This window comes from Lithobates pipiens, unplaced genomic scaffold, assembly GCF_037356315.1.
Source record: "Lithobates pipiens isolate NorthernLeopardFrog02 unplaced genomic scaffold, aLitPip1_a1.2 Scaffold_22, whole genome shotgun sequence".
Taxonomy (NCBI): domain Eukaryota; kingdom Metazoa; phylum Chordata; class Amphibia; order Anura; family Ranidae; genus Lithobates; species Lithobates pipiens.
The window spans coordinates 138,318,393-138,334,570 of NW_027507784.1; the positions used below are offsets into that span (position 1 = coordinate 138,318,393).

At 46.5% G+C, this 16,178-nt stretch overlaps 1 long non-coding RNA gene across 1 annotated transcript in view; it reads right to left on the reverse strand.

The window, feature by feature from the left end:
• Positions 1-15,756, reverse strand: part of LOC143924200 (uncharacterized) — a 76,543-nt gene extending 60,787 nt beyond the window's left edge. The window contains exon 1 of the long non-coding RNA XR_013261842.1: positions 15,592-15,756. This is a non-coding gene — a long non-coding RNA (uncharacterized LOC143924200). The remainder of the gene's footprint in view (positions 1-15,591) is intronic.
• Positions 15,757-16,178: the final 422 nt, after the last annotated feature.

Genomic DNA, 16,178 nt, shown 5'->3' on the forward strand with positions numbered 1-16,178 from the left:
TTCACATATGCCCATAGCATGTGTGAGCAATATATCATTTAGTGACAACTTTGTGTAAAAAAAAAAAAAAAATTTTTTTTTTGTCATTATTCAATCGCTTGAGGCAAAAAAATAAAATATTCAATGGGCTCAACATGCCTTATCAATTTCCTTAGGGGGTCTACTTTCCAAAATGGGGTCATTTGGGGGGGTTTTGTACTGCCCTGCCAATTTAGCACCTCAAGAAATGAGATAGGCAGTCGTAAACTAAAAGCTGTGTAAATTCCAGAAAACGTACCTTAGTTTGTAGATGTGACAACTTTTGCGCAAACCAATAAATATACAATTATTGACTTTTTTTTTACCAAAGACATGTGGCTGAATACATTTTGGCCTAAATGTATGACTAAAATTGAGTTTATTGGATTTTTCTAATAACAAAAAGTAGAAAATATCATTTTTTTTCAAAATTTGCGGTCTTTTTACGTTTATATCGCAAAAAATAAAAATCGCAGAGGCAATCAAATACCATCAAAAGAAAGCTCTATTTGTGGGAAGAAAAGGACGCAAATTTTGTTTGGGTACAACATTGCATGACCGCGCAATTACCAGTTAAAGCAGCGCAGTGCCAAAGTGTAAAAAGACCTCTGGTCATTTACCAGCAAAATGGTCCGGTCTGAAAGTGGTTAAATATAAAAAAATCATACAATTACCTCCTCTGTGCAGTGGTTTTACACCGAGCAGGCAAGATCATTCCAGATCCTGCGCTCCTGGCCTCTCCCTCCTGCCGAGAATAGAAATGATTAGATAGGACTAATTTGGAGGTTGGAGGAGGAGGGGGACTCTGGGACCACTAGGGATATACGTGTGTGTGTGTGTGCATATGTATATACGTGTGTGTGTGTGCGTGTATATCCATCTGAGCCCTGTGATTCCATCTCTAGGTGAATATCTTTATATATAAGCGTTAAAAGAAACTTTGTTTACCATAATATATTAATTAAAAGTCTGTAATTTAGACAGCATGTATAGAAAGTCTATATTGATATCTATATTGCTTGCGGGCAGCACAGTGGTGTAGTGGGTAGCACTCTCGCCTAGCAGTAAAAAGTAGAGGTCAACTGATATATCGGCCTATATTTGGCATTTTTTTTGTGCTAATAAAAAGGCTGATTATATCTTCAGCGCGACTTACAAAAGACTTCTGTAATAGAAGTCAAAGGGGTTGTAAAGAATAATTTCCATGTAGTCATGTACATGTAGTCAGTGTTATGCACGGGGCCCCGCCCCCCTCTCCAAGCTCCGCTCTATCTCTCCCTCCCAGCAAGTCTCCGCCCGCTTGAGTCCAGAATTTTTCTCGACTGCTAAACAAATATCCCACGCATGCGCTGTTATTAGCAGCTTGCGTCCATAATTTTTCTCAACCAGTAAACAAATATCCCGCGCATGCGCGATTCGGGGGCATGTTAGTGGGGTGGGCGGGGCTGCTGCTGATGTTCTAGCCATCCACTTCTGCCCGCCCGCAAGTCTCCGCCCGCTTGAGTCCATCATTTTTCTCCAAAGAAATATCCTGCACATGCGCTGTTAATAGCATTGAAGTGGCGCATGCGTGGTAAAGGGCCGCCGTCAGCTGTTTCAGTGACGGAGCCGCCCCGGAAGTGACGGGGTTCGTTTTTTTCATGGGTCGCAGAAAAATTTACAACACAGCCGCCGAGTGTGCCAAGATGGCCGCCAGCTCCAGAGCTAGGCCGAAGCTGCGGCCTTTCCTAAGGCCGCGGCCACGGACCGCTCCGTGGATCGCATGGTGAGGACCAACTAATCGATAATTAAAGTCGTTGACAACGATTTTCATTATCGATTATTATCGATAATGTCGATTAATCATTTCAGCCCTACAAGACACACTTGTCTTTGTACTCCTCACCTGGTTGCCGCCACACACGCTTGACACCATCTGATCCAAAATACGTTTACCTTGGTCTCATCAGACCACAGGACATGGTTCCAGTAATCCATGTCCTTAGTCTACTTGTCTTCAGCAAACTGTTTGCGGGGTTTCTTGTAAATCCAATTTGACATCATTTTTTACAGCACAAATAGAGTTTTCTTTTGGTGGTATTTGATCACCTCTGAGGTTTAAATTTTTTTGCAAACAAAAAAAAGCGGCAATTAAAAAAACAAAAAAAAACAATATTTTTTACCTTTTGCTATAATAAATACCCACAAAAAATATATAAAAAATTAATTTCTTCCACAGTTTAGGCCAATATGATTGGTTTGATTAATTTAATGGTTTGCACAAAAGTTATCGTGTCTACAAAATAGGGGATAGATTTATGGCATTTTTATTAATATATTTTTTTTATTAGTAATGGTGGCGATCGGCGATATTTATTGTGACTGCAACATTGCGGCGGACAGATCGGACACTTTTGACACTATTTTGGGACCATTGGCATTTATACAGCGATCAGTGCTATAAAATGCACTGATTACTGTGTAAATGTTACTGGCAGGGAAGGGGTTATACACTAGGGGGCGATCAAGGGGTTATCTGTGTTCCCTCAGCATGTTCTAACTGGAGGGGTGGATGGGCTCACTCTCCATGCCACGATCGCCAGCCACCGGCGGACATTGGGTCCGCGGGTCCCGATGATGCAGTGACGTACGGGTACATTGTTTTGTGCATATGTGCCACTTTGCCAACGTATATCGGCGTGGTTAACAAAACTGCTCCCCATTCACACCTGATACCTTGTAACACTAACACATCACACCAAATTGTGCTCAATTTGGACATTTTCACTTAGGGGTGTACTCACTTTTGTTGCCAGCGGTTTAGACATTAATGGCTGTGTGTCGAGCTATTTTGAGGTGACAGCACATTTACACTGTTATATAAGCTGTATATACGATTAACCTCTAGAGATCCGCGCTATAGCCGAATGACGGCTACAGCGCGGACCTGCGCGCGTGGCACGCTCTGTGATCAGCGAGTCTATGAGACTCGTCTGATCACAGATTGGAGTAAGGGGTTGATCCTGACCCCTTACCACATGATCAGCCGTCAGCCAATGACAGCTGATCATGTGATGACAACAGAGCCGGTAATCAGCTGTTTTTACTCCTCACGCTGACAGCGCGAGGAGAGAAAAAAAGTCGATCACCAGCGGCCGTGAGAGGGACTTCAGTCCCGATCACGGCGAGCTTGCGCCAGCTCATCAGTGCCCACCTGCCCCCTGCCAGTGCCACCTAAGGAAAGGCAAAAGTGCCACCCATCAGTGCCACCCATTAATGCCCACAGTGCTACCCATCAGTTCCCACAGTGCCACCTATCAGTGCCCACAATCTGCCTCAACAACAGTGCTGCACCTCAGTGCCACATATCCGTGCCCATCAGTGTCATCTACCAGTGCCCATCAGTGCCCAGCAGTTCTACCTATCAGAGCCACCTATCAGTGCCCATTAGTGCCACCAATCCGTGCCATCTTATCTGTGCCCATATTTGCCCATCAGTGCCGCCTTATCTGTGCCCATCAGTACTGCCTTATCTGTGCCTATCGGTGCCACCTTAACTGTACCTATCAAAAACATCTGACAGTGCCTGCGCCCCCAGCAACCCCCTTCCCCCCGTTTTACTTACCTCACCCCTCGAAAGTCCCGTGCTCATCCCCCAATGTCCTTTCCACTGTTCAGCCTGGCCGCTGATTGGCTGGAGTGGATGGATGGAAAGCAGCGCAGCCATTGGCTCGCGCTGCTGTCAATCACATCCACTGACGCGGAGCGCCGGGGGCGGGGCCGTGTGATACAGCGAGCTGCTATAGCCGCCGACTGTATCACGGGAGCGCACCCGCAGATGCTTCTCACCATGCGAGGGAGCTCGCATGAACGTGAGAAGCATCTGAGTGAGGAAGCTGAGACAGCCGGTGAGGGATCCCAGAAGAGCAGGTTCGGGGCCACTCTGTGCAAAACGAGCTGCACAGTGAAGGTAAGTATAACATGTTTGTTATTTAAAAAAAAAAAAATTCACTTTACAATCCCTTTAATGTCTCAGTCAGAATAAAAAAAAAACACAGATTGCGGCCATTGCAATTTTTTTTTTTTATCAAAATAATGTAGAATACATATTGGCCTAAACTGAGGAAGAAATGTGTTTTTTATATATATTGTTGGGGGATATTTATTATATTATAGCAAAAAGTAAAAAATATATATATATATTTTTTTTTATATAAAATTGTCGGCCTATTTTTGTTTATAGTGCAAAACATTAAAACTGCAGAGGTGATCAAATACCACCAAAAGAAAGCTCTAATTCTGGCAAAAAAAAAAGGACGTCAATTTTGTTTGGGTGCAACGTCGCACAACCGCACAATTGTCAGTTAAAGTGATGCAGTGCCGTATTGCACAAAATGCTCTGGTCATTAAGGGGGTAAATTCTTCCAGGGGTGAAGTGGTTAACAAAAGGGTATTTTATCTAGGCTTAAATCAAAGCCATCCTAATTGTCCACTTGAGTGTCAAACCTCGCCCCATATATTGAGAAGAGTGAGAAGAGGGGAAAAAAAAGGGGGGGGGGGAAGTAAACATCGATCCCTTCTATCCCCAATGGCCCCGAGCATCCCTTATATAGAAACACCCATATTATAATTAATGGCCCCCATCGGCATTAGATGCCGTGTACGGTTTGTCCAGCCACTTTGTCCAGACTTTATTGTACTTACTAGTGTAACCTCCTATTCATATAGATGTCTCTATACAATGGGAGGTTATTATTTATCAATTGTTTCCAGTATAGAAGTGAAGGAAAACAAGGTTTCTTCCAATGCAGAGCAATGGCTTTTCTTGCATAGAATAATGTTGTGTTACAAACACTCGCTCAGACACTGTAGCAAAAATAGGCTCTACCCGACCCAGCAGGCAGACATTGAGACCAGTAAAGGAGCAGAAGCAAGGCCCCTTTCACACTGGGGCGGTTTTCAGGCGCTACATCGCTAAAAATAGCGTCTGTGTGGCGCCTGAAAAAACCAGCCCCTTTCACTCCGGTGTGAAAGCCCGAGGGCTTTCACACTGGAGCGGTCCGATAGCAGGACGGTAAAAAAAGTCCTGCTAGCCGCATCATTGGAGCGGTCAAAGGAGCGGTGTATTCACCGCTCCTACTGATTGAAATCAATGGGACAGCGCGGCTATACCGCCGGCAAAGTGCCGCTTTGCGGGTGGTTTTAACCCACGCTAGCGGCCGCAGACCACCGCTAAAACTACGGTAAAGCGCCCATAAAAATAGCGCCGCTTTACCGCCGACGGCCGCACCGCCCCGGTGTGAAAGGGGCCTGAAAGAATTAAGTAAATCCACTACTTCCACCCAAAAAATAGCTATATATGGGCTTATATATTAAGTCCAAAAAATGTGTGCTCCACACTGCCAACAGAAAGGCAACAGAAAGGCAACAGTAACTCAAATAACCACTTTCTACAACCAAGTAGAGCTGTACGATTCTGGGAAAAATGAGAATGACAGTTTTTTTTGCTTGGAATAAAGATCACGATTCTCGCTGCGTAACATCATCTTTCACATTATACAAAAAAATTGGGCTAACTTTACTGTTTGTTTGTTTTTTGATTCATTAAAGTGTATATTTTTTCAAAACAAAAAATGCATTTTGAAGACCGCTGAGCAAATACAGTCTGACATAAAATATTGCAACAACCACCATTTTATTCTCTAGGGTCTCTGCTAAAAAAAAATATATATATATATATATATATATATATATATATATAAAATAGTATAGTAATTTTATAGCAAAAAATAAGGATTTTAACTTGAAACCAACAAGTGTCAAAAAAATGTAAAACATTTTTTAGTCTTTAACCATTTCAGTCCCAGAAGAATTTACTCCCTTCCTGACCAGAGCACTTTTTGCGATTCGGCACTGTGTCTCTTTAACTGACAATTGCGTGGTCATGCAACATGGCTCCCAAACAAAATTGACATCCTTTTTTTTCCCACAAATAGAGCTTTCTTCTGGGGGTATTTGATCACCCTTGCGGTTTTTATTTTTTGCGCTATACACAAAATAATAGCGACAATTTTGAAAAAAAATAATTATTTTTTACATTTTGCTATAATAAATATCCCCCAAAAATATATGAAAAAATTATTTTTTTCCTCAGTTTAGGCCGATACGTATTCTTCTACATGTTTTTGGTTAAAAAAAAAAAATCACAATAAGCGTTTATTGATTGGTTTGCGCAAAAGTTATACAGTTTACAAAATAGGGGATAGTTTTATGGTATTTTTATGAATATTTTTTTTTTTTTACCAGTAATGGCGGCGATCAGAGATTTTTATCATGACTGCGACATTATGGCATACACATCGGACATTTTTGACACATTTTTGGGACCACTGTAATTTATACAGAAATCAGTGCTATACAAATGCACTGATTTCTGTGTAAATTACACTGCCAGTGAAGGAGTTAACTACTAGGGGGCAGTGTAGGGGTTAAGTGTGTCCTTGGGAGTGTTTCTAACTGTGGGGGACGTGGCTACGTGTGACACATCACTGATCTCTGCTCCCGATGACAGGGAGCAGAGATCAGGGACACTGTCACTAGGCAGAGCGTGGAAATGCTTGTTTACATTAGCATCTCCCCATTCTTCCTCTCCGTGAGACGGTCCGTAGTATCCCCGTAGCAATCAAGTCCGCGGGACCTGCAACCCGACTCACAGAGCTTGCCGCGGGCGCTAGCACCGCAGGCTGCCTCTTAAAGGGCAATGTACAGGTACAATAGTTTGCCTGTACGAGCCCTTCTGCCAACGTATATCGGCACGAGGCGGTCATCAAGCAGCTAAGTGGCTAAACTTCCCTCATTTAAAGACAAAGTTTATTCGATTCGATTATTTGATCTAAAGAACAATGTTTATAGTTAGCTCAGTGGCTGAGGAATGTTGTGAAACTTGTCAGACTGCCTGTTTTTTGACAGCTGTCAGCTTGAGCAGAGAACTCTGCATAGAATCGGGAAAATGCTTTATTAAGATCGTGAGGGGGAAAAACTCACGATCTTGATTCTTAATCCTTAATCGTCCAAAGCACAACACATCAAACCTTCAAGCAGATGGGCTACAGCAGAAGAAGACCGCACTGCCACTCCTGTCAGGTAAGAACAGGAAACTAAGCTAAATTTCACACAGACTCAAGGACTTCAGCGTCTCAATTTCAGTTGCGACATTCAGATGGTAGGGTCAGAATTTGGTGTAAACAACATGAAAGCATGGATCCGTCCTGCCTTTATCAACAGTTCAGGCCGGTGTTGGTGGTGTAATGGTGTGGGGGATATTTTCTTGGCACATTTGGGGCCCCTTAGTACCAACTGAGCATTGTTTAAACGCCATGGCCTACCTGAATATTGTTGCTGACCATGTCCATCCTTTTATGACTACCATGCACCCATCTTCTGATTGCTACTTCCAGCAGGATAATGCCCCATGTCACAAAGCTCAAAAATCTCAAACTGGTTTCTTGATCATGACAATGAGGTCACTTTACTCCAATAGCCTCCACAGTCATCAGATCTCAATCCAATAGATAGAGCACCTTTGGGATGTGGTGGAAAGGGAGATTCGCAGCATGGATGTGCAGCCGACAAATCTGCAGCAACAATGTGATGCTATCATGTCAATATGGACCAAAATCTCAAGAGAATGTTTCCAACCTTGTTGAATCTATGCCATGAAGAATTAAGGCAGTTCTGAAGGCAAACGGGGTCCAACCTAGTACTAGCAAGGTGTACCTAATAAAGTGGCTGGTGAGTGTAGATGTAAAGTTCTGTATAAATCGATGGTGCTAACTACCTGTAATAAATAAACAATGGCTGCCGCAAGTGTGAACGAGTCCTAAGGCGGCGTACACACGGGCGGACTGTCTGCCCAAACTAAGTTCGTCAGACAGTCCGCTCAAACTTTTGAATGAACGAACTTGCCCACACACGGCACTTTTTGAGCGGACTAATACGGCAGACTAAGTTCGTCGTACTAAGTCCGCGCAACTTTTGAAATGAACGGACTCGCCCACACACGCGGAGGAAAGTCCGCTCATTTCGAGCGCGTGTCAAGGTAGGCGGGGCCCGGTCCCGGGTCCCGGACTTAAAGGGGAACCCCAACGCCGAAAAAAATCGGCGTTGGGGTCCCCCCCAAAGTCCACAACAGACCCTTGTCCGAGCACGCTACCCGGCCGGCCAGGAAAGGGGGGCGAGCGAGCGCCCCCCCCACCTCCTGAGCCGTACCAGGCCGCGTGCCCTCAACATGGGGGGTGCCTTGGGGAAGGGGGGGCGGCCCGGCCCCCCCACCCCTAAGCACCTTGTCCCCATGTTGATGAGGACAAGGGCCTCTTCCCGACAACCCTGGTCGTTGGTTGTCGGGGTCTGCGGGCGGGGGGCTTATCGGAATCCGGGAGCCCCCTTTAATAAGGGGGCCCCCGGATACCGGCCCCCCACCCTATGTGAATGAGTATGGGGTACAATGTACCCCTACCCATTCACATGTGAAAAAAGTACAAAAAAAAAACACAACACAGGGTTAAAATATTTTATTGCACAGCTCCGGGGGTCTTCCGTCTTCGGGGGTCTTCTCGCCGGACTCCTCCGCTATCTTCTTGTAGCTCTTTTGCTAGCGGAGGAGTCCGGCTTTCTTCCTCCCCGCCGCCGGCCTCTTCTCCCGACTTCGGGGGTCTTGTCCCCCTCTTCGGTTCTTCTGCCGGGCCACCGCGCCTTCTTATAGCTCTTTTAGAGGCGGTGGCCCGGTCTTCTGTCGCCGCTGTCGCCGCCTTCCGTTCTTCTTCTTCTTCTTCTTCTTCTTCTTCTCCAGGAGATGTTGACACGACGCTCTCTCCGGCCGGAATGCCATAGCCGCGCTGCGCGGCAACTTATATAGTGACAATGGGGCGGTGTCACATGGTATATGTCACATGGGTTGGTCACATGGGTTGATGTCACATGGGGACTATGACATCGTAGGGGGGCGGGGTCACCATGTGACCAACCCATGTGACATATACCATGTGACACCGCCCCATTGTCACTATATAAGTGGCCGCGCAGCGCGGCTCTGGCATTCCGGCCGGAGAGAGCGTCGTGTCAACATCTCCTGGAGAAGAAGAAAAAGAAGAAGAACGGAAGGCGGCGACAGCGACAGCGGCGACAGAAGACCGGGCCACCGCCTCTAAAAGAGCTATAAGAAGGCGCGGTGGCCCGGCAGAAGAACCGAAGAGGGGGACAAGACCCCCGAAGTCGGGAGAAGAGGCCGGCGGCGGGGAGGAAGAAACCCGCTAGCAAAAGAGCTACAAGAAGATAGCGGAGGAGTCTGGCGAGAAGACCCCCGAAGACGGACGACCCCCGGAGCTGTGCAATAAAATATTTTAACCCTGTGTTGTGTTTTTTTTTTGTACTTTTTTCACAGGTGAATGGGTAGGGGTACATTGTACCCCATACTCATTCACATAGGGTGGGGGGCCGGTATCCGGGGGCCCCCTTATTAAAGGGGGCTCCCGGATTCCGATAAGCCCCCCGCCCGCAGACCCCGACAACCAACGGCCAGGGTTGTCGGGAAGAGGCCCTTGTCCTCATCAACATGGGGACAAGGTGCTTTGGGGTGGGGGGGCCGCGCGGCCCCCCCTTCCCCAAGGCACCCCCCATGTTGAGGGCACGCGGCCTGGTACGGCTCAGGAGGGGGGGCGCGCTCGCTCGCCCTCCTTTCCTGGCCGGCCGGGTAGCGTGCTCGGACAAGGGTCTGTTGTGGACTTTGGGGGGACCCCCACGCCGATTTTTTTCGGCGTTGGGGTTCCCCTTTAAGTCCATACCAGGCGGCGGGGCCCGCGACGTCTCCTTCGCGGGCCCCGCCTACCTGGAGACGCGCTCGAAATGAGCAGACTTTTCTCCGGGCGGGAACAGTTCGCTCATTTCGAAAGTACAGCGGACTGGCACACACACGGGCGGACTGTCCGCTCAAACCAAGTTTCAGCGGACAGTTTTACGGAAATTCCGTAAGACTTTGTTCGTCAGACAGTCCAGCTGAAACTGTCCGCTGAAGCCCACACACGAGCGGACTGTCCGCTGAAACACTATTCAGCGGACAAAGTTGGGAGAACAGTCCGCCCGTGTGTACGCGGCCTAAGAGGTCAGAAAGAAGCAAATAAGTGATGTTGATTGTTGGGGTTCGAAGACAGAGCGACTTCAGGTAATTCATTAGATGCACATGGCTACATGTACTCCTAGAAGCTATATCCCTCCTGTCCCATGTTCTAATGACCTGTGGTGTACCAATGTACTGCTAGATCCTATATCCCCCTGTCCCATGTTGTAATGCCCTGTGGTGTCATAGTGTATTCCTAGAAGCTTTATCCCCCCATCCCATGTTGTTATGACCTGTGGTGTCACAGTGTACTCCTAGAATCTCTACCCCCCACCCCCCCTCCCATGTTCTAAGGACCTGTGGTGTCATAGTGTACTCCGAGAAGCTCTACCCCCTCCCGTGTTCTAAGGACCTGTGGTGTCATAGTGTACTCTGAGAAGCTCCCCCCCCCCTGTTCTAAGGACCTGTGGTGTCATAGTGTACTCTGAGAAGCTCTACCCCCCCCCCCCCCCCCATGTTCTAAGGACCTGTGGTGTCATAGTGTACTCCGAGAAGCTCTATCACCCTGCCCCATGTTGTAATGATCTGCGGTGTCATAGTGTACTCCTAGACCAAAGATGGTGAACTTTGTTACCCCAGATGTTTTGGAACTACATTTCCCATGATGCTCACTTACACTGTAGAGTGCAAGAGCATCATGGGACATTTAGTTCCAAAACATTTGGGGTGTCAAGGTTCACCATCACTGGTCAAGAAGCTCTATCCAGGGCCGTCTTTAAGGCAGGGCAAAAGGGGCAGCTGCCATGGGCCCTTTCATTGTTGTGGGGCCCAAAGCAGCTGCCTCATACTTGCCAACTATCCCAGTTTACATTCCCTTGAAGTTTTAGTCCTGTGCTGCTACTAATGCTGCCCAGCTCTGCCCTATTGTTGTGTACAGATGACTCACATGCAGACCTGTGTTTACATGTAAATACTGGCATTCATATGTAAATAGCAGTGACATGCATATGTAAATAGCTGAGGCCAACTGCATTGATATGTAAATAAAGGCAGCATTCATAGGTATATCATGCCCCCCTGCAGTGAGGAGAAGATGTGATGTAACCTATGGCAACCAGTGAGCAGTATTACTGTACAGCAATCTCTAGCAGTCAATCAACAAGCAGAAATGTGCTGTAACCTCTAGCAACTAATCAGTGAGCCTTAAGGAGTGCTGTACCCTCTAGCAACCAGTCAGTAAGCAGTAGTGATATGCTGTAACCCCTGGCAACCAATCGCTGCCTGATCTGATACAGTAAACTGATTTTAGGTCTAGCTGCTATTTATTTTATGTCTCAGAGAAGGTGGAGAGCGAAATTGCATGGGGGGAGGGGGGCCCTAAGAACATTTTTGCCCAGGGTCCAATCAATATTAACCACTTCCCGACCGCCGCACGACGATGTACGTCGACAGAATGGCACGGGCAGGCATATGGGCGTACACCGCGGCGGTCGGTATTCGTTCGGGAGCGATCCCGGACGAGGGGACGGCCATTCATTCATGGCCACCCCCTCGCGATCGCTCCCGACGAATAGAAAGTCTTCGTGACATCACTTCCTCTCCTGTAATGTAAACACAGGAGAGGAAGTGATGTAATCTCTCCTCCGTGACGGTATTTTTCGTTCCGACACCGAGGAGAGAGGATCGGTGAGTTGCACCAACACGACACTACACAGTAGAACATGCCAGGCACACTCACACCCCCCCCGATCACCCCCCCAATTACCCCTGCCCCCCAGTCACAGTGACACCAATGTCATTTTTTTTTATTTTTTTTTGCATTGGTGTCATTTGTGACTGTAATAACTGTTAGGGCAGTTAGGGTTAGCCCCCTTTAGTTCTAATGTACCCCCCTAACCCCCCCAATAAAGGTTTAACCCCGTGATCACCCCCCGTCGCCAGTGTCACTAAGGCTGGGTTCACATTGCAGCGGTTTATGAGAACGAATGTGATTCGCACTGCAGTGCAAATCACATCCGATCTCTGTGCGATTCGAGTTCAGCCATTCGCTGCACCCGCCGCAAATTCGCACGGGACCCTTTTTTTGGTCCGCAGCAGAATCGGATCGCATGGGTGTTCACACCATGCGATCCGAGTTTGCAGATCGCACTGCGATATGCGAACTGATCTGGGGGTGTCATTAACATTTCACTGACACTCCCAGCAGTTCGCATAGGGCAGTGTGAACTGCCGCCGGGAGGCATGCGATGCGGGAACCCGCCGCAGATTCGTGGCGTTCCCGCATCACTCCAGTGTGAACCCAGCCTAATAAGCGATCGTTTTTCTGATCGCTGTATTAGTGTCACAGGTGACGCTAGTTAGGCAGGTAGGTATTTAGGTTCGCCGCAGCTTTTTATAGCGCCAGGGACCCCCATATACTACCGCATAAAGCCCCCTGATTGCCCCCTAGTTAACCCTTTCACCAGTGATCACCATATAACTGTTACAGGTGACGCTGGTTGGTTAGTTATTTTTTTATAGTTTCAGGGCACCCGCCATTTATTACCTAATAAAGGTTTAACCCCCTGATCACCCAGCGGGTGTCATTTGTGACTGTAATAACTGTTAGGGCAGTTAGGGTTAGCCCCCTTTAGTTCTAAGGTACCCCCCTAACCCCCCCAATAAAGGTTTAACCCCGTGATCACCCCCCGTCGCCAGTGTCACTAAGGCTGGGTTCACATTGCAGCGGTTTATGAGAACGGATGTGATTCGCACCGCACTGCAGTGCAAATCACATCCGATCTCTGTGCGATTCGAGTTCAGCCATACAGATAGTATGGCTGAATTCGTGTCGCACCCGCCGCAAACTCGCACGGGACCCTTTTTTTGGTCCGCAGCAAAATCGGATCGCATGGGTGTTCACACCATGTGATCCGAGTTTGCAGATCGCACTGCGATATGCGAACTGATCTGGGGGTGTCATTAACATTTCACTGACCCTCCCAGCAGTTCGCATAGGGCAGTGTGAACTGCCGCCGGGAGGCATGTGATGCGGGAACCCGCCGCGCATTCGTGGCGTTCCCACATCGCTCCAGTGTGAACCCAGCCTAATAAGCGATCATTTTTCTGATCGCTGTATTAGTGTCACAGGTGACGCTAGTTAGGCAGGTAGGTATTTAGGTTCGCCGCAGCTTTTTATAGCGCCAGGGACCCCCATATACTACCGCATAAAGCCCCCTGATTGCCCCCTAGTTAACCCTTTCACCAGTGATCACCATATAACTGTTACAGGTGACGCTGGTTGGTTAGTTATTTTTTTATAGTTTCAGGGCACCCGCCATTTATTACCTAGTCTCACTAGTGTACCCCTAAATTTAGGGGTGTCTACTTTCCAAAATGGGGTCATTTGGGGGGGTTTGTGCCATCTTGGCATTTTATGGCCTTCAAAACTGTAACGCCCTTAGAAAGCCTGAAGGCGGTGCTTGGTTTTCGGGGCCCCGTACGCGGCTAGGCTCCCAAAAAGTCCCACATATGTGGTATCCCCGTACTCAGGAGAAGCAGCAGAATTTATTTTGGGGTGTCATTTCACATATGCCCATGGCATGCGTGAGCAATATATCATTTAGTGACAACTTTGTTGAAAAAAAAAAAAAAAGTTTGTAATTTTCCCGCAACTTGTGGCAAAATATAAAATATTCCATGGACTCAACATGCCTCTCAGCAAATAGCTTGGGGTGTCTACTTTCTAAAATGGGGTCATTTGTGGGGGTTTTGTGCCATCTTGGCATTTTATGGCCTTCAAAACTGTAATAGGTAGTGAGGAGTGAAGTCAAATATTTACGCCCTTAGAAAACCTGAAGGCGGTTCTTGGTTTTCGGGGCCCCGTACGCGGCTAGGCTCCCAAAAAAATCCCACACATGTGGTATCCCCGTACTCAGGAGAAGCAGCAGAATTTATTTTGGGGTGTCATTTCACATATGCCCATAGCATGTGTGAGCAACATATCATTTAGTGACAACTTTGTGAAAAAAAAATAAAAAAAAATTAAAGTTTGTAATTTTTCCGCAACTTGTGGCAAAATATAAAATATTCCATGGACTCAACATGCCTCTCAGCAAATAGCTTGTGGTGTCTACTTTCTAAAATGGGGTCATTTGTGGGGGTTTTGTGCCATCTTGGCATTTTATGGCCTTCAAAACTGTAATAGGTAGTGAGAAGTGAAATCAAAAATTTACGCCCTTAGAAAGCCTGAAGGCGGTGCTTGGTTTTCGGGGCCCCGTACGCGGCTAGGCTCCCAAAAAGTCCCACATATGTGGTATCCCCGTACTCAGGAGAAGCAGCAGAATTTATTTTGGGGTGTCATTTCACATATGCCCATGGCATGCGTGCGCAATATATCATTTAGTGACAACTTTGTGTAAAAAAAAAAAAAAATTTTTTTTTTTTGGCATTATTCAATCGCTTGAGGCAAAAAAATAAAATATTCAATGGGCTCAACATGCCACTTATCAATTTCCTTAGGGGGTCTACTTTCCAAAATGGGGTCATTTGGGGGGGTTTTGTACTGCCCTGCCATTTTAGCACCTCAAGAAATGAGATAGGCAGTCGTAAACTAAAAGCTGCGTAAATTCCAGAAAACGTACCTTAGTTTGTAGATGTGACAACTTTTGCGCAAACCAATAAATATACAATTATTGACTTTTTTTTTACCAAAGACATGTGGCTGAATACATTTTGGCCTAAATGTATGACTAAAATTGAGTTTATTGGATTTTTCTAATAACAAAAATTAGAAAATATCATTTTTTTTCAAAATTTGCGGTCTTTTTACGTTTATATCGCAAAAAATAAAAATCGCAGAGGCAATCAAATACCATCAAAAGAAAGCTCTATTTGTGGGAAGAAAAGGACGCAAATTTTGTTTGGGTACAACATTGCATGACCGCGCAATTACCAGTTAAAGCAGCGCAGTGCCAAATTGTAAAAAGACCTCTGGTCATTTACCAGCAAAATGGTCCGGTCTGAAAGTGGTTAAAGACGGCCCTGGCTCTATCCCCCTGTCCCATGTTGTAACGACCTGTGGTCACAGTGTACTCCTATAAGCTCTATCCCGTCCCATGTTCTAAGGACCTGTGGTCTCACAGTGTACTCCTAGAAGTTCTATCCCGTCCCATATCCTAAGGACCTGTGATGTCACAGTGTACTCCTAGAAGCTCTATCCCGTCCCATATCCTAAGGTCCTGTGGTGTCACAGTGTACTCCTAGAAGCTCTAGCCCCCTGTCATATGTTATAATGATCTGTGGTGGCACAGTGTACTTACAACCCTAAGTGTACTCCATGTACAGCAGCTCTATACCTGGCTGTAGTTTACACAGGTCCCCCTCCCCCATGCACAGCTTATACTTATAGCAATAGGGAACAAGCCTAGCCTGCATGTTTCCCCTCCTAATTCCTGTCCTGCACTTCGGGTACAGTAAGTGAACACACATCACATTATACTGACCGCACTTTCCAGCACGGCTCTCCTCAGGTGTGGAGTCCGGGGCTCAGAGGACACAAGCTCTGCACTGTACACGATTCCTGGTTCTACTCACACACTATAATGTGTGTATATGTGTGTGTGTATCTGTGTGTATCTGTGTGTATGCGTGTGTGTGTGTGTGTGTGTGTGTGTCAAAGGTATTTTAGCACCGCCCATGACCTAACTTCCTCCTCACAATTTACACGGCCCTCTTGTGAGGAGTTCTGCAGGAATTTAGGAGATATCGAAGTCTTCAGTGGGTCTGTGCTTTATTGTGAAGCAGGGCTTTATTCACTAACAGATTTTTGCATGCCAGATTTGTATATATTTATTTTTTAGAAATATTGCATGCAATAGTAAAAGAGTAAATTCGTAAAATAATGAATGTGAGGAAAATACTGCAAAAGAAAAATGAGATAAATCCAGTCTATTCACAAAAAAAAAAAAAAAACAGTCATTATTTATCATTCTAGGACAGGAAGTTGATATTTTAGTAAATGTCGGACACTTCTGCCCCCTTCCCGCCCCCTTCCCGCCCAGGCTAATTTTCAGCTTTCAGGCTGGGTTCA